General features: G+C 39.4%; 1 long non-coding RNA gene and 1 other non-coding gene across 2 annotated transcripts in view; both read left to right on the plus strand.

The window, feature by feature from the left end:
- The window catches only part of LOC110144368 (uncharacterized), a 50,917-nt gene extending 33,573 nt beyond the window's left edge, over positions 1-17,344 (plus strand). Inside the window, exon 3 of the long non-coding RNA XR_002315871.2 lies at positions 13,727-17,344. This is a non-coding gene — a long non-coding RNA (uncharacterized lncRNA). The remainder of the gene's footprint in view (positions 1-13,726) is intronic.
- Positions 17,345-18,127: 783 nt separating this feature from the next.
- TRNAE-UUC (transfer RNA glutamic acid (anticodon UUC)) lies at positions 18,128-18,200 on the plus strand. The gene has a single exon. It is a non-coding gene; the product is annotated as a tRNA-Glu (tRNA).
- The last annotated feature ends 340 nt before the right edge of the window (positions 18,201-18,540 follow it).

Below are 18,540 nucleotides of genomic sequence, written 5' to 3' on the forward strand. Positions count from 1 at the left end.
GAGAGCCTGAAGAGAAGCTGTTTAAAATGGGAAGGGAACCTTGAAAGCACTCTGGGAGCTGGAAGGCAGAAGTGTCAGTTGTTTCCGACTCTTTGTGACCCCATGAACCGCAGCACGCCAGTCCTCCCTGTCCATCACCAACTCCCAGAGTTTACTCAAACTCATGTTCATTGAGTCGGTGATGCCATCCAACCATCTCATCCTCTGTCATCCCTTCTCCTCCTGCCCTTAATCCTTCCCAGCATCAGGGTTTTTTCAAACGAGTCAGCTCTTCACATCAGGTGGCTAAAGTACTGGAGTTTCACCTTCAACATCAGTCCTTCCAATGAACACCCAGGACTGATCTCCTTTAGGATGGACTGGTTGGATCTCCTTACTGTCCAAAGGACTCTCAAGAGTCTTCTCCAACACCACAGTTCAAAAGCATCAATTCTTGGGCACTCAACTTTCTTTATAGACCAACTCTCACATTCATAAAACCACTGGAAAAACCATAGCCTTGACTAGATGGACCTTTGTTGGCAAAGAAATGTCTCTGCTTTTTAATATGCTATCTAGGTTGGTCATAACTTTCCTTCCAAGGAGTAAGCATCTGTTAATATCATGGCTGCAATCACCATCTGCAGTGATTTTGGAGCCCCAAAATACAAAGTCAGCCACTGTTTCCACTGTTTCCCCATCTATTTGCCAAGAAGTGATTGGACCAGGTGTCATGATCTTAGTTTTCTGAACGTTGAGATTTAAGTCAACTTTTTCACTCTCCTCGTTCACTTGCATCAAGAGGCTCTTTAGTTCTTCTTCACTTTATGCCATAAGGGTGGTATCATCTGCATATCTGAGGTTATTGATATTTCTCCCAGCAATCTTGATTCCAGCTTGTGCTTCCTCCAGTCCAGCATTTCTCCTGATGTACTCTGTATATAAGTGAAATAAGCAGGGTGACAATATACACCCTTGACATACTCCTTTTCCTATTTGGAACCAGTCTGTTGTTCCATGTCCAGTTTAACTGTTGCTTCCTGACCTGCATACAGGTTTCTCAAGAGGCATGTCAGGTGGTCTGGTACTCCCATCTCTTTCAGAATTTTCCACAGTTTATTGTGATCCATACAGTCAAAGGCTTTGGCATAGTCAATAAAGCAGAAATAGATGTTTTTCTGGAACACTGAAGTGTCTAGAACCCAAGAACATGGGGATGGCCATCAGTGTTAACATTCTAGAGGGCAGTACTGGGCCTGAAAAGGGGATATTGGATTTTTGTTATTAGTGGTATTTACAAGAGTAACTTCAAATTACTCAGATCAGAGTCACCAGGTTCAAGTGGCCATAGACTACAGAGGAGGAAGGATATGTGGTTGTGAAGAGATGACCACTGTAGTAGAAATAGGGGTGTTTATAATTTAGTGTGGAAGTGACTGAAACATATATAACACAGGAATGAACCTGTGATACCAACAGCATGGATGAAAGTGATTATGTGTTACATATTACAGTTAGCCCAATATGAGTGGATCCTTTGATATGATCATCAATATCATGCATATGGGCAGAGTAACCACCACTCTCCCCACTGTGCTGAGTGAACCACCCGTGAACAAGTAGGTTGTGACCCTTTTCTGTTCAGCACCAGTTAGGTCACACCCAGAGAGTGTGATCACATATTCCACTGTGGGTGTCATCACTTAACATCTTTTGGGGGTTTATCAACAAACCGGGAGCCACGTAGAGGAAACCGGCCAATATAAGGTCGCTGTTGTTCAGTCACTCAGGTGTACCTGACTCTTTTGCGACCCCAGGGACTGTAGCTCATCAAGCTCCTCTGTCCATGGGATTTCCCAGGCAAGAATAACTGGAGTGGGTTACCATTTCCTTCTCCAGGGGATCTTCCCAACCCAGGGATCAAACCCACATCTACTGCATCGGCAGGCGGATTCTTTACCACTCAGCCGCCAATACATTAGAGGGAATCAGAATCATGTCATGTGATGGATAGCTTTTAAAAAGTCGGAACATTTTGCCTGGAAAGAAAAAGATTTGAGAGGACATAGTATTTTATATATTTGAAGTCCGTGATGTGGAAAATAAAGAAAGCATTCCATAAATTCTTGGGAGACCACTCTTAGACTGTCACCAAAGAAAAATTATTTTGGGAGTCTGGAAAAATAGGGAGAGCTTTTTCCCAAGTCAGAATAGGAATGACTTAATGGAAAAGAAAGGCAATGACCTTCTTGAGAGAAGTCAAATTAAACAGTTTATATCATAACAGAAAGTATGTACAGAACCAGAGAATTAGTGTCCAATACCAAGGGAGTAGAAAGTAGATCAAGGAAAACACCCCCTCTAAGCTTGGAAGGCAATGTGGTTGCTTTAAGCAAATATCAGAGAGGAAATAAGAATATTGATATTAGGTAAAAGAGCTTCCCTGGTGGCTTAGTGGTAAGGAATCCACCTGCAACCCAGGAGCCGTGGCTTTGATCCCTGGGTCAGGAAGATCCCCTGGAGGAGGGCACAGCAAAACACTCCAGTATTCTTGCCTGGAGAACCCCATGGACAGAGGATCCTGCTGGGCTACAGTCTATAGGGTCACAGAGTTGGACATGACTGAAGCGACTTAGCATGTGTATGCATTAGGTAAAAATGAAGGATATAGATTTTATGACTTTATACCTCTATATCTAAAGATATCAGTATCTCAACATGTCATCCTTACAAAATATTCAAACCATATATAAGCATAACAAATAAAAACGAAATAGTGTTTTCATGTTCGAGGGCCTCCAATAAATGATACTTGTTACTCATCCAAGTTCAGAACCAGTGAGAAATAAGGAATCAGGCAGATAGCACATCAGCTTTGTTACTGCTGGATCCACTAGAGTAACTATAGTCTAGATGGGAGACAGTTGCAGGTTTGCTAACACCAAACCCCAGGACAGCACTTACCTGTGCCAGTTAGTGAGTCAAGGGCAACCCTTCCCAACCACAGCCTCCTCTCCTCGGAGGGTCTACCCCCCATAACTTACAGCCTGAGATGAAGGATGGTTTCTGCTGAAGTTTGCTTCCAGAGGGGAAGAGATAACGTGACTGAGTCACACTTGTTCATTTCTTCAAACCTATCAATCTACCCCTTCCACCCAGGAGTGGTAGTTCTGTAATACCTATTCCTTTCCTGGAAATAAGAGTTGGAGAGAATAAACATATCCCACCATATCTTCCACACACCTCCAAGGTGTGGAACAAGGAATTAGCATCCAGAGGTCAGACGTGTAAGGGAAACTCTGCCCACAAAGAAACACAAGAAGTAGGAATAAGTTGTTTCCACCACCCTCCCTGCAGGAAAGCACTGTTAATGGTTTGGCGTTGTTTGGAATTTATTCTTCTAGATTGTTTTGGGGGGCAGGTGGGGATCAAGTTTACAGCTTTCTGTACAAAAATCAGACCAATATTAAGTAAACTAATTTACAATCTTTTTTTTGCTTAATGATAATTTATAAACTTTTTTATTCCAAATAAGTATATATAAATAAATCCAACTTCCCCTTTTTAATCAATCAGAATTTCAGTGAATTGAGTTTTTCTACCAACATATTAAAGTATTCCTAATTTTTACATTTCTATTAAAATTAATGCCATGAACATCGTTGTTAATACAAGGAGACAGATTAATAGTGCTGTTTCATGTATAATGAACTTATTGAAGCATAGACCAGATGATGACTTGTCAGGTACGATTAGAGACTGCGGAAAACTGTGAATGAGCAGTTAGAATGGATTGACATTTGTGAGTTGCTGGCCAGTGTTCATTCACAGACCTTTCCCCCTTCTTATCTGTATTGTGTCTACTTACTAACTCAGCAAGAGATTTCCTGACCAAAATTTCCAAGAAATTCAGGAAAGAAATTACGTCAGCCCATGACCTTTGAATCCCAAATCTCAGCTGTTTTACCATTTTCTAATGAATTTCCTCAGCGCCTCTGTAAACCAGGTCATCACGGTAAGAAAAGGGCCAGCCAAGTTTTTAAAGGCACTAGCCAACACTACCTTTTGTTTTCAAGTGGGGGAAAGTGTGGCTGTTTATAATCACTTCCGAGTGAATATTTCCTCTTTTTTCTTAGTGAACCTAAATGTGGAGTCTTCGATAGTATTAGCTTGTCAGCATTTTGGGAAACTTTGTTATAGGTAGGCAGTAAAAAAGATAAAAGCCTGCTGACCCTGAAGCTATATGACTCCAGTTTGCTGTTTTTTGAAAAGAAACTCTATAATAGATTTTTTAAAAAATAATTTTATTTATTTATTTATTTTTGGCTGTGCTGAGTCTTCATTGCAGCTCGGGCTTCTCTCTAGTTGCAGTGAGCTGGTTTCTCATTGCAGTGGCTTCTCCTGTCGCAGTGCACAGACTCGAGGGCACATGGGCGGCAGTTGTGTCTCCTGGGCGCTGGGGCACAGGCTCAATTGTTCTGATACACAGGCTCAGTTGCTCCGCAGCATGTGGGATCTTCCCAGATCATGGATCGAACCCGTGTCTTCCGCACTGGAAGGCAAATTCTTTACCACTGAGCCACAAGGAGACCCCTGATGATAGATTTTTGGAACATTTTATCTGGAAATAATTTTATTACAAAAAATCTCCATAAAGAGTATGAGGAACACCCATATAATCTTTCCCCAGATTCTCTTTCTCTTTCCCTCTCTTTTCTTCAGTTTATCCTTAAAAGTTTAGAAACCTACGTATATCATTTATATATATGTATGTATATGCATATATTCATACCGTTTTTATATGTATGTATATATGCATTTGCATACATATACAAATGATATACATATTTTTCTGAACTTTTAAGAATAAGCTGTATGTGCCTAAAAAGAAATATTCTCTTACATGGCCACAGAACAGACTACAGTTTTTAACATTACCTTTCTCCCTTCTTAATTTGATAAATTTAAATCATATTTTTATACAGCTAGATCTCACTTTTTAATCAAAATCCAGAATAATATTTTGAGGACTTATCAGTTAGTTCTAACTTGTTTTTCTACAAGCATTCCACGTTTTACACATGCCGATGCTCCAAACTCGGTAGATCTCTATCTTTTCTTGAATTCCTTTTGGAAAAAGAAAGTATGAGATAAGGACTTAGGTGCAGGCTGTTTTTGGAGGAGATGATGCCCAGGGAGCCAGAGTGAAGCACGGGAGGGGATGAGCTGAGGAAGGAGGGAAACCTATTAATAGGATACATCATGCAATCCACAAAGTCCACAGAAATGTCCACTTGAACAATGGTGTGCTAGAGTAGTTATCCAGATTCTTATCCCCACTGGGTAAGAGCCCCCCGGGGGAGATTTTAATTCCTTACTTCAAGGCTGAATTTCAACTTATGAAATACCTTTTAAAATTTGATGTTAGTGATACCGAGTTGACACAAGAATCAGTGAATTTATTTAACAGATAGATGCTTTGGCTATAAAGTTCACATCAGTTTTTCTAAGGAAGAACAAGTTTTGCCAGTGAGGACACAAATATTAAAAGAAAATGATTTTTTGGCACTACTTCAGTGGCAAGAAAAGTTTAAAGTATGTTTGAAATAATTTGAATATGTGAATATACTCTTCCAACTGTAAAAGTTATGAAATCTAAACTCACAAAATATTTCTGATAAAAACTTAGATTCATATTGAAATATCCTGTGCATAAATAAAATTCAAAATGTTGTAAAAGTGCATAAATAAAATACAAAATGTAAAAGTTATGAAATCTAAACTCACAAAATATTTCTGATAAAAGCTTAAGATTCATATGAAATATTCTGTACATAAATAAAATACAAAATGTTGGATTTTGAAGATCTATATCCTATATACAATTTTTAAAAATATTTTGCTTTTACTATTGATTTATATATTGAAATAATACTTTTGATACCTTGGGTTAAATACAAGATACAGTTAACATTTATTTCACCTGTTTCTTTTAACAATTTTTAACTTAACTACTAGAAAATTTAAAATTATGTGTGTGACTACATTATATTTCAATGGGAGAGTGCTGCCCTAGATAATTTATTGTAAAACTTAGATAACAATAAAGTTATTCAGAAAAGCAGCAGGATTTAAAGTTAATATGCAACATTTAAACTTCTTAAACCTCAAATTTCTTAATGCCTATTTACAGAGGCACCCCAAAAATATAAAATATTTATACTAGACTTTACAAAGCACATTGAGTATGCATACAAAGAAAGCCATGAAACATTCCTGAAAGACACAAAAGAAGATTAAAACAAATGGGGAAAGTCTCTTAGCCTCCTCTCAAAATATCAGTTTTGTACCTAATCTGGAATTTTAATGTTATCCCAGTAAAAACAGCAACACTTTGTTTCTGGAGCTAACCAAGTTGATTTGAATTAAAGTTCATATGGAAAAATAAACATTCTGGAATATTTAGGAAAACATGGCAAAAGAAAGAGCTACAAGGAGGGACTCGCATGCCTGTTATTGAAATATACAGCAAGGTCTTTGTAATTAAAACCATGTGATACTGGCACATGCATAATCAAACAGACCAATGAAATAGAGTGAAAAGTCCAGAAACAGACCCAGCTACATGTGGAAATCTCATATGTGATAACTATGAGAGTCAGCAACTCTTTCGGTAAAAGGTCTGACAGCAAATATTTTGTGCCTCATGGATCAGATTACTTGTCACTGTAGCACAAAAGCAGCCATAAATAAATATACTAATGTATATTTCATATATATGTGTGTGCTCAGTTGTGTCCGACTCTCTGTGACCCCATGGACTGTAGCCTGCTAGGCTCCTTTGTCCATGGGTTCTCCAGGCAAGAATACTGGAGTGGGTTGCCATTTCCTTCTCCAGGGGATATTTCCAGCCCAGGGATTGAACCCAGGCCCCCCATATTGTGGGCAAATTCTTTACTGTCTAAGCCACCAGGGAATCCCTTCCATATATATAATAATACATTATATATAAATATTAATATATATATATTAACAAATAGCTCTGTTCCAACAGAATTCATTTAAATAAAACAGGTGGCAGGATTTGGCTCCACACTCTAATCTGTGCAGATCAGGGTTATATTACTTTTCAGACGAAAAGAAGAGTCGATATTGGGAAAACTGCAGGTTTTGCCACAGGTACTTAGCATAGGGTCTGGAATTTAAATTCTGGCTAAGTAGTAGATATCTTTTTTTCCCTGTCATAAATAGACTTTAAAAAAAACTTTTACTTTAAAACTGAACTTATGGGGAAAATTGCAAGCAGAAACGAATACAATACTGTAAAGCAACTATACTCCAATAAAAAATAGATAAAATATTAAAGTTATGCAAAGAATAGGATAGATAACACCTGTATACCTTTTACCCAGATACTCTAAGTTTTAAACGTTTTGCTTGATTATATGTTTGTAGCCTCTTTTCTATGAAAGTTATCTAGATGACCGTATACTAGGCAATGGAAAGTATGCTAAGGTAAGATGCTCGAGTTCAGAGGAATACTGTTACAGGGAGAACACACGCCTGTCTCTCCTCTTCAGCCCTCTGGCCAAATGGAATGTGTGTCTACTGATGAGTCATCCTGAACTAGATGGTTGACAGCAATTTCATCAAGATAGAAGAAAACAAATAAAGAAGGAGCTTGGGTCCTTGACATAAATTCTAATACGTAGACTGTGGGTTAAGAAAGAAATTCTCTTTGATATAACCCACTATTACCTTAGTCTCTGTCAGCACATCAAAGCAGTGTGATAAGTGATACTTGAACATCAGAAGCATCAGCAGCATCCTGTGGTGGTGAAAAGCATAAATTCTGGATCTAGGTTGCTTGCGTATAAATTCTGGCTCCGCCACTTGCCAGCTCAGTGACTTTGGGGAATTATTCAAAGTCCCTCAGTCCTCTCAGGTTTGACATGAGTACATAATTACTTGTCATTTTGATGATTAAATGACTTATTTGTGTGCTCAAAGTGAGGCTTGGTGAACAGCAAGCAGATGCCTGAGAGGTGGGTATTATTTTGAACATTGTGAAAGATGAGGAAGTTGAGATTTAAAGAAACCAACTGACTTGCCCAAGATTATGCAATTGGTAAATAGTGGAGCTGGGAGTCAAACTCATCTGCGTGCACATACCTTTACTTTTTAACATCTATGAAGCATGTTTTTGACTGTAACAATATAGAGCAAATCTATGGTTGGGTTACCCAGCAGACAAACGAAGCCCAGGCTGAAGGCTCTCACAAAACAGAGCACTCCTCTCTCCAAATACAGCAAAGACAAAGTATTGAGGCATTTTATATTTTTAACCTGGCATTAGAGTGGTCATCTTAGGAATTTCTGGATCATCGAAAACAAAAGAGAGTTCCAGAAAAACATTTATTTCTGCTTTATTGACTATGCTAAAGCCTTTGACTGTGTGGATCACAATAAACTGTGGAAAATTCTGAAAGAGACGGGAATACCAGACCACCTGACCTGTCTCTTGAAAAACCTATATGCAGGTCAGGAAGCAACAGTTAGAACTGGACATGGAACAACAGACTGGTTCCAAATAGGAAAAGGAGTATGTCAAGGGTGTATATTGTCACCCTGCTTATTTCACTTATATACAGAGTACATCAGGAGAAACGCTGGACTGGAGGAAGCACAAGCTGGAATCAAGATTGCTGGGAGAAATATCAATAACCTCAGATATGAAGATGACACCACCCTTATGGCAGAAAGTGAAGAAGGACTAAAGAGCCTCTTGATGAAAGTGAAAGAGGAGAGTGAAAAAGTTGGCTTAAAGCTCAACATTCAGAAAACGAAGATCATGGTATCCAATCCCATCACTTCTAGGCAAATAGATGGGGAAACAGTGGAAACAGTGGCTGACTTTGTATTTTGGGGCTCCAAAATCACTGCAGATGGTGATTGTAGCCATGAAATTAAAAGACGCTTACTCCTTGGAAGGAAAGTTATGACCAACCTAGATAGCATATTAAAAAAGAGAGACATTACTTTTCCAACAAAGGCCTGTCTACTCAAGGCTATGGTTTTTCCAGCAGTCATGTATGGATGTGAGAGTTGGTCTATAAAGAAAGTTGAGCACAGAAGAATTGATGCTTTTGAACTGTGGTGTTGGAGAAGACTCTTGAGAGTCCCTTGGACAGCAAGGAGATCCAACCAGTCCATCCTAAAGGAGATCAGTCCTGAATATTCATTGGAAGGACTGATGCTGTAGCTGAAGCTCCAGTACTTTGGCCACCTGATGCAAAGAACTGACTTATTTGAAAAGACCCTGATGCTGGGAAAGATTGAAGGCAGGAGGAGACGGGGACAACAGAGGATGAGATGGTTGGATGGCATCACCAACTCAATGGACGTGAGTTTGAGTAAGCTCTGGAAATTGGTGATGGACCGGGAAGCCTGGCATGCTGCAGTCTATTGGGTCACAAAGAGTCGGACATGACTGACTGAACTGAAATGATAACTGATTTACAGTACTGCCTTAGTTTCAGGTGTATAGCAAAGTGATTCAGTTATATTAATACATCTACATATGTCTATTCTTTTTATATTAATACATCTACATATGTCTATTCTTTTTCAAATTCTTTTCCCATTAGGTTATTACAGAATACTGAGTAGCGTTCCCTGTGACGTATAGCAGGTCCTTGTTGATTATTTCATGTGTAGTACTGTGTATGTGTCAGTCTCAAACTCCTGATTTATTTCCCAGTCCCACCTTTCCCCTGTGGTAATCATGTTTGTTTTCTTCCCCTGTGAGTCTGTTTCTGCTTGCCTAACCATTTCTTTTAGTTTTCACTTATTCGTTCTGTGACAAAATGTCCATGCCCAAAAATCCTTTTCTCCTGCCCATCTATCTTTTGTCAGTTTAATTTGCAGGCCGTAGGCACTTAGAATAAGAGGGTAGAGGAAAATTTTTCCTTCTCTACATCAATAGTACCGCATTGATAACCAGTGAGAGAAAAAAAAAAAAAAAGAAAGGTACCAAATTGTTCTCTGTCTTAGAACTACCAGGCTTGAACGTGTTATATTTATAGTTATCAGCTTCAGTGGATACAATCTTAACATTTATTTTGTATACAAAATGTTTTCATAATTACAAGATTCCATTTGATCTATTTTCTCCATTGCCATTAAGGTATAAATGTCTAATGCCTTATCTTGTTTCTCCTACAGTAAAGGATAATTTTAAAAAAATAGTATCATGGCTTTCATATAAATAAAATGTGTATGTATCAAACACTTTCTTTAACTCAGTTAATGAGGAAACAGTAAAATGTAAAAACCAGTTGAAAGGAGATTTCAAAGAACAGATCCATATAAAGGCCTTCAAGAGCACTGAAATAAATTTGCCAGTAGAAGCAAAACTCGCCTCTTCCATATGGTGGAACGAATTGCACATTCACCTTGACAAAATTGCATTTCTATGAACAGGAATTGTTGGCCTCACTATCAATTGCTACAGCTTACAGAGTTGTGAAATAGCTCAAAGGCAATGAAAGGCATAGACACTACAGAATGAGATAAATCCTGAAAGGTGAGTTTACAAAACAACACCTAGTATTCCACTAAAAGGACATCTAGAAATCTAAATCATTTTCTTTTTTAATTTGTCCATTTCAAAGTCTTTAACAAATTTTCATCCAAGACTGTTAACTGATTACACACAATGTCACAATAAAAGACAATCAACAGGTTTTGAGAGTGGGCACTGAAAAGGCACTCCATAAATGCTAATTGAATAGAGCAATGTTTAAGCATTGGAATAGAGTTCTACAGACTCTGCACAGTGTTAATTTCCCAGTTTTTCATACCCAGAATATCTCTCTATTAAAGATATTAAAGTGAGGTACAGCTGAGCAGAATCTACAGGCAGGCACCTTCCCGCTTGGACAGGGCAGTGGCCTTTGGCCTCATTCAGCTGCATGGGATTCTGGGGCATGACCGGTCACTGGCAGGTTGCTGGGTAACTATCGTTCCAGAAAGGGTCAGTCCTTTGCTTGATTGCACCTTCCGCATGCTGTCTCTTGTTTCTTCCTCCTCCTCCCGTTTTCTCCAGTGAGAAAACTGTTAACAGTTGTTTCTAGCTGGCGCATACAGCTACCAGTATCCAAGAAGCATCCCCCTACCCCACCCCCACTCCCCACCCCCTTAATCCCCCTTCAGACTCCGAAGGCTGTGTGAGGGGTGATTTACTCTCTAAGCCTAACTGCTGTCGTGGGAGAGGATAGAGAGCAGTGTGTGGGCTGTATGAGGGGTGAGGCTACCAGATGATAGTTCAGAAAAAGAAAAAAAAACAGGGAAAAAATGGATTGAGTTTTCTAAGAAATTAAGGTCTTGTTCTGTGTGCATTCACTCATTCATACTCATCAGTTCATTTATTCTGACTATTTATGCATTTATATAACAAGCCCTGTGGCACTCACTAGGCAAAAACAGACTCTCCTTTACTAGACTCCATCATTCCAATCTCTTGATTAGCTGTACCTTCTTTCTCATTTCAGTGTTACAGCATTTATTCATGTCTTGTGGCTTTTAAAATGTGTTTGCCTATCTCCTTTAATAAAATGAAAACTCCTTAAGGCAGTGAGTGTCTCATTAAACTTGATTTTCCACTGTCCTTAACCTAATTCTTAGCTTTTAATGGACTCTCCATAAGTATTTGTTGCTTTGGTTGATTTAAAAAAACAACAACAAACCCTCAAAACGCTTTTGGTGATTGTAGATGAGAAATTTAGCCAACTCTTTCCTGCATTAACAACTCCCTGACATTAAAACATATGCTAAGTCAAGCCGTTTAAAAAGTTCTGGGACCTGTGAGCTACCAGGACTCACAAAGGGAGGCCTTGAATGGGTCAGAACCTGCTGGGCAAGTCCTGGGCTCCCAGCCGCTCTGCAGGAGGGAGGGCTGTGCATGCACTGACTTGTAGGCTGGAGAAAGAAGTGAAGAAAGAAGCCTAAAAGCATAAATTCAAGGATTCATGTCTCAGAAGCTTTCCTTTTTCCTTTTTTTTTTTTTTCATTTTCACAATTGCAAGAGACTGTAGAACTCCTGCCCACCCTTGAGACCTGGGGGGTCAAGGTTGCACATGGGGACTTGTTCACCCAGCTTTCTTTCTCATTCCCATCTTTCCACAGCAAAACTCATTCCTTCATGCTCATGGAGACATTCACGGTTTATTTAATTCCATAGTGAGGTTTCAATGGGCAGCTAACAATGTTGTCTTAGTTCCTTTTGAAAAAGAGCTTTACTTCATTAGAATACCATGAAAAGAACATCACATTTAAGAGAAAGAAAAGTTAAAAAAAAAAAAAGCATTAAAATGAGTGTCTGCCATGAAACAAGAACTAGAATAAAGATGAATTAGAAGGCTAGAAGTCCTAGGAAGACTTACCAGGTGGCTCAGTGTAAAAAATCCACCTGTCAATGCAGGAGACTCAGAAGACATAGGTTCGATCCCTGGGTTGGGAAGATGCCCTAGAGAAAGAAATGGCAACCCACTGCAGTATTCTTGCTTGGAGAATCCCATGGATGGAGGAGCTTGGCAGGCTACAGTCCATAGGGAAGCAAACAGTCATACAGGACTGAGTGGATAAACAGCAGCAGCAGAAGTCCTAGGAGCTCCTAGTCTGGGAGAGCTCTGCTTCCTCAGTCTTCCAGAGAAGACTCTGGGGGTCTTCTCATCATTGTGTGGTTTGGAGAAGCACAGAAGCAACATGGCTGGGAGCTTGATGAAAGTTCAGAACTCCAGCCCCGCTCCAGATTTAGGAATAAAAATCTGCATGTTAACATGAGCCCCAGGTGATTCCTCTTCACATTACAGTTTTGAGAAACCCTGATAATACCTGAATGTATTTGAATATCTGAATGTATTTGAATGTAAAAAGACTTCAAAGAAGGGTTTCCCATTTTACCCTGGGGAAACACATCCAACTGCCCCCTTTCTGCTGGCTTGGATTGTGAACTCAGTCATCCTTGTGGAATAAAGGGTCACTTTAAGGCCAAACCAGCAATTATACTAGACCAACGTTCACACGTCTAGAAGCTTCTCAGCAGTCCATGGGGTTGCAAAGAGTCGGACATGATTGAGCATGCACATAATATGTAGACCATATTCAAACTTCCCCAAATGTCCCATATATATTCTTTAAAGCTGCTTTGTAGCTGTTTTTTTTTTTATTTTTGGATCAAAAATTACATTGCTGCAGTTTGTCCTGACAAGAAGTAGGTGCTATTTGTTCCATTTTAGAGGTAAGGAAATTGAGATGCAGAGAAGTTGAGTAATTCTTCCAAGATCATCTTGCCAGTTTGTGGCATCACAGAGATTCAAACTCAGATCTGCCTAACAGTGAAGGCTTCCCGTAGCTCAGTTGGTAAAGGATCTGACTGCAATGTGGGAGACCTGGGTTCAATCCCTGGGTTGGGAAGATACCCTGGAGGAGGAAAAGGCTACCCACTCCAGTATTCTGCCCTGGAGCATTCCATGAACTGTGAAGTCTATGAGGTCACAAAGAGTCGGACGTGACTGAGCGACTTTCATTTCACTACCTAACAGTAAAGGTCCTGCTTTTTCAAATGCACCACGCCTTTGCGGTTGCTATTGTTAGCTCTGTTCTTTTTAAACAGCACTTTACTTGTCTTTCCTTTCATGTTTTATATATATATATATATATTTTTTTTTTTTTTTTCCTTTTTCAGGATAAATTTACACTGCAGCCTGCTACGTTTTGTAAGCTTTGGTTATTTGCAACTGCCAACCTCCCTGTCCCCCTTGGAGCAATTTTCAAACAGGAGGTTCTGTAACTGCCAAGGGGAAGGAAACAGAAACAGGCGCTGTGACAGCAAGGGTTCCACTCCGGAAATGACCCCCAGAGGAGCTGGGGCTGTGCCAGAAAGAAGAGCGAGATAAAAGAGGCCAGGACTCAAAACCGGAGACAGAGGAGAACTGTGTAAACAGATGATTCTGTCCGCTTTGGCAGCTCTCCCCCTATCACCCCATCCCGATCCTTCCCACACTCCACACAGAAGAGACTCAAAATCTCAACAGTGACAGAGTCAGGGCCACACCAAGGGACACCCTTGCCAGAAAAGACCTGGGGCAGTGCTCCGGCCACAGTTTCATACACCCTTCTGGAATGCGAACTTTTCCCCCCGCCCCTCCTTCAGGCAACTTGGGGGAAGAAAAAGAGAAAACAAAGGCGGATGGGCTGAGGTGGGGATGTGGCAAGGTGGAGCCAAAAGTTATAAATGACAACTTGGGGCCTAAAAATGAATGCGTCTATTGGCGTTCCACTACTTTAGGACAGAACCCTAATACGGAATTAACTTTTGTGACTTAGACAAGTCTTCCACATTTCCAAAAGAGAAAGGAGCCTACTGTATATTCAGCTCTGTAATATTTGGTTCTTTCAATTTTAATTTTTTTGAAAAAGTCAAAGCCCCAGAAAAGTTGCAAAAATAGTACAGTGAAATTTATATGCCCTTAACCTCAGTTGTGATTTGATGAGATTTTGTCCTTTTCTCTCTGTTTTGTTGAACCATTTTTCACAACACTTTAATCCCTAAATATAGGCCCATATCTCCAAGAACAAAGACATTCTCTACATTTATGCACTATCATAATCTCACCTAAGAAATGTAACATTGATTTAATATCATCTAATATGTAGATCATGGGCTTCCAGCGGGTGCAGTGGTAAAGAATCTGCCGGAAATGCCAGAGACCTAGGTTCAATTCCTGGGTCAGGAAGATTCCCTGGAGGAGGCGATGTAAACTCAGTCTTGCCTGGAAAATTCCATGGACAGAGGAGCCTGGCAGGCTACAGTCCATGGGGTTGCAAAGAGTCAGACTTGACTGAGCATGCACACAATATGTAGATCATATTCAAACTTCCCCAAATGTCCCATATATATTCTTTAAAGCTGTTTTGTAGCTGTTTTTTTATTTTTGGATCAACTTTCGTGCATTATATTTGGTGGTAAAGTCTCAATTTTTAAAAACTGTATACTAAAACAGTCTCCCTGCTTTTCACCTTTATTTCTCATTACATTTTCGTCTGATTGGGCATTTTCTTCTAAAAATATATGACAATCTAGCTTTTACTAATTTTTTTCTTCATAATTTGTTTCAGACTTATATTTATTTGAAATGGCAGATGCTGCATATGATTTTAGGGGAGAAGATAGCTGTGAGTTAAACTTGAAGTTAAGCCTTTAACTAGACTAAGAGAAGCTATAGAACTGAAGAAAACAAACTACTAATTCCCATGGGCCAATTCTGGCTTGCCTGATTTTGTAAACGATGTTTTGTGGGAACTCAGTCATGCCCATTCATTTATATTTATTTTCTGTGACTGGTTGGCTGCGTTCATCTTTAGAGCATGGTTCAGTAGGTATAACACAGAATGCGTAGCCTGCAAAGCATGAAGTGTTTAATGTTTGGCTCTTTATAGAATAAGTTTGTTGATCCCTGATCTAGAATAAGAAATATGAACATGACTTTCTCCTTTGGCTTTTAATCAAGGCATGATTCAAATACTATCAGGAAGATCATACAGATCTCCTTGAAGATGATTTTCTACCTCTTGAAGTAAAAAGAAGTAAATTTAATCAAGATCATTCAACTTGATTTTTATTTTTATTTTTTGGTTTTAGTTGTTCATTTTTTTTCCATTTATTTTTATTAGTTGGAGGCTAATTACTTTACAACATTGCAGTGGTTTTTGCTATACATTGACATGAATCAGCCATGGATTTACATGTGTTCCCCATCCCGATCCCCCCTCCCACCTCCCTCTCCATCTCATCCCTCTGGGTCTTCCCAGTGCACCAGCCCTGAGACTTTTAGACGCTGTGGGAGAAGACGAGGGTGGGATGTTCTGAGAGAACAGCACTGAAACAAGTACATTATCGAGGGTGAAACAGATCACCAGCCCAGGTTGGATGCGTGAGTCAACTTGATTTTTAAAATTTCTTCTCTTTAAAAAACCCCTTTAATGTCCTTGTATGGTCTTCTTGGCTTAATCCAAACTCTTCAGCATGAAATTCCAGGAAAGGCTCTTCCCAGCTGGTACTAGGCACCATTTCTTGTATCCTATTTGTTCCCCTATATCAGTGATTTTCAAACATAAGGGTGTAAGAAAGACCATAACCACTAAAGGTGTGTGTTTAAAATGCAGGTTATAAAGCCCTACATCCAAAGATTTTAGTTACAAAGTTCTAGGAGAAAAGACAGTAAGTCATCTGCAATTTTCACAAGTACTACAGGTCAATCTGGTACAGATAGTCTGAAAACCACATATTTGAAATCAGTGCTTTAGAGAGAGCAGAATATTTACACTCGACCCCTCCATGCCTTCCATGCCCCTTCTGGAAAGTTTGCCTCCTTCCATTTCATTCAAGGGTCTGGGCAATGTCCCTGGGTGATACTGATTTAATGTTCTTCCTACTGGTCTCCCTAGTAGTTCATTCATTCACTCCAGCCTGATCTCATGGAAATGTACATGTATCCATTCTCATTTCTCTCATTACATTATTGCAACTTATCTCCTATCAGTCTCATGGAGTTCCTTGAGGGCAAGAAGAATCTCAGGCATGTGTGTTTCCTTGCACATAATTAAATTGGGATGCATACTGAAGTGTATGTTTGAATGAGTAAAATGCCTATTTGAAATAGATTTAATTTGGTGTTATTGACATAAATTATAATACACTGTACATGTTGATAACCTAATAAGATAAGCTCTCTCCTTTTTTAAATAAATAATAATAAATAAATATAAAATTTATTTATTACCTATTTCCTGAAAAGGACTTGGTGTTAGAAGACACCATTAAAAGAGTGAAAAGAGCCACTATGGAAAACGGTGTGGAGATTTCTTAAAAAGCTGGAAATAGAACTGCCATATGACCCAGCAATCCCACTTCTGGGCATACACACTGAGGAAACCAGATCTGAAAGAGACACGTGCACCCCAATGTTCATCGCAGCACTGATTATAATAGCCAGGACATGGAAGCAACCTAGATGCCCATCAGCAGACGAATGGATGAGGAAGCTGTGGTACATATACACCATGGAATATTACTCAGCCATTAAAAAGAATTCATTTGAATCAGTTCTAATGAGATGGATGAAACTGGAGCCCATTATACAGAGCGAAGTAAGCCAGAAAGATAAAGACCATTACAGTATACTAACACATATATATGGAATTTAGAAAGATGATAACGATAACCCTATATGCAAAACAGAAAAAGAGACTCAGATGTATAGAACAGACTTGTGGACTCTGGGAGAAGGCAAGGGTGGGATGTTTCAAGAGAACAGCATCGAAACATGTATATTATCTAGGGTGAAACAGATCACCAGCCCAGGTTGGGTGCATGAGACAAGTGCTCGGGCCTGGTGCACTGGGAAGACCCAGAGGGATCGGGTGGAGAGGGAGGTGGGAGGGGGGACTGGGATGGGGAATACATGTAAATCCATGGCTAATTCATTTCAATGTATAACAAAAACCACTGCAATGATGTAAAGTAATTAGCCTCCAACTAATAAAAATAAATGGAAAAAAAAAAGAGTGAAAAGAGAAGACAGACTGTGAGAATTTATTCTCAAATTACATGTATTTGGCAAAGGAATCCTAATAAGTATGTGTTAAGAGCTTCTGTAATTCAATGAGAAAAAGACAAACCACCTAATTAAAAAACATAAGCGGAAGATTTTAAAAGGCATTTTGCAAAAAAGATATCCCAATGGCTAACAAGGATGTGAAAAGCCACTTGACATTCTTAGTTAACAGGGAGATGCAAATTAAAACCACAGTGAGATACCACTACACACCTACCTGAATGACAAAGAGTTGGCAAGGATGTGGAGCAACTGGAACTCTCCTGCATTGCTAGTGGGAGTGTAAGCTGATGCAACCATTTTAGAAAACAGTTTGGCAATATCTATCAACTCTATGTATCAACTCTACAAACCAGCAATCCCACTCTTAAGTATACACCCAAGAAAAATAAAAGCACTTCTTTTTAAAAGACATGGAAAATGATATTCATAACAGTTTTATTCATAAGAACTAAAAGCTGGAAGGGAATTCCCTGGTGGTCCAGTGGTTAGGGCTTGGTACTTTCACTGCCAAGGACCTGGGTTCAATTCCTGATCAGGGAATTAAGATGCCACAAGCTTCAAAACATGGCCAAGTAAAATAGTTGTGCAACTGTTGTGACAATGGGCTTCCCTTGTGGCTCAGCTGATAAAGAATCTGCCCGCAATGTGGAAGACCTGGGTTCAGTCCTTGGGTTGGGAAGATGCCCTGGAGAAGGGAAAGGCTACCCACTCTAGTATTCTGGCCTGGAGAATTCCATGAACTGTATAGCCCATGGGGTCGCAAAGAGTCGGACACAACTGAGCGACTTTCACTTTCACTTTCAAAAGCTGGAAACAATCCAGAAGTCCATCAATAGAAGAATGGATAAATAATGGTAGAATACTCATATAATAGAATTGG

This window comes from Odocoileus virginianus, chromosome 29 (genome assembly GCF_023699985.2).
Source record: "Odocoileus virginianus isolate 20LAN1187 ecotype Illinois chromosome 29, Ovbor_1.2, whole genome shotgun sequence".
Taxonomy (NCBI): Eukaryota; Metazoa; Chordata; class Mammalia; order Artiodactyla; family Cervidae; genus Odocoileus; species Odocoileus virginianus.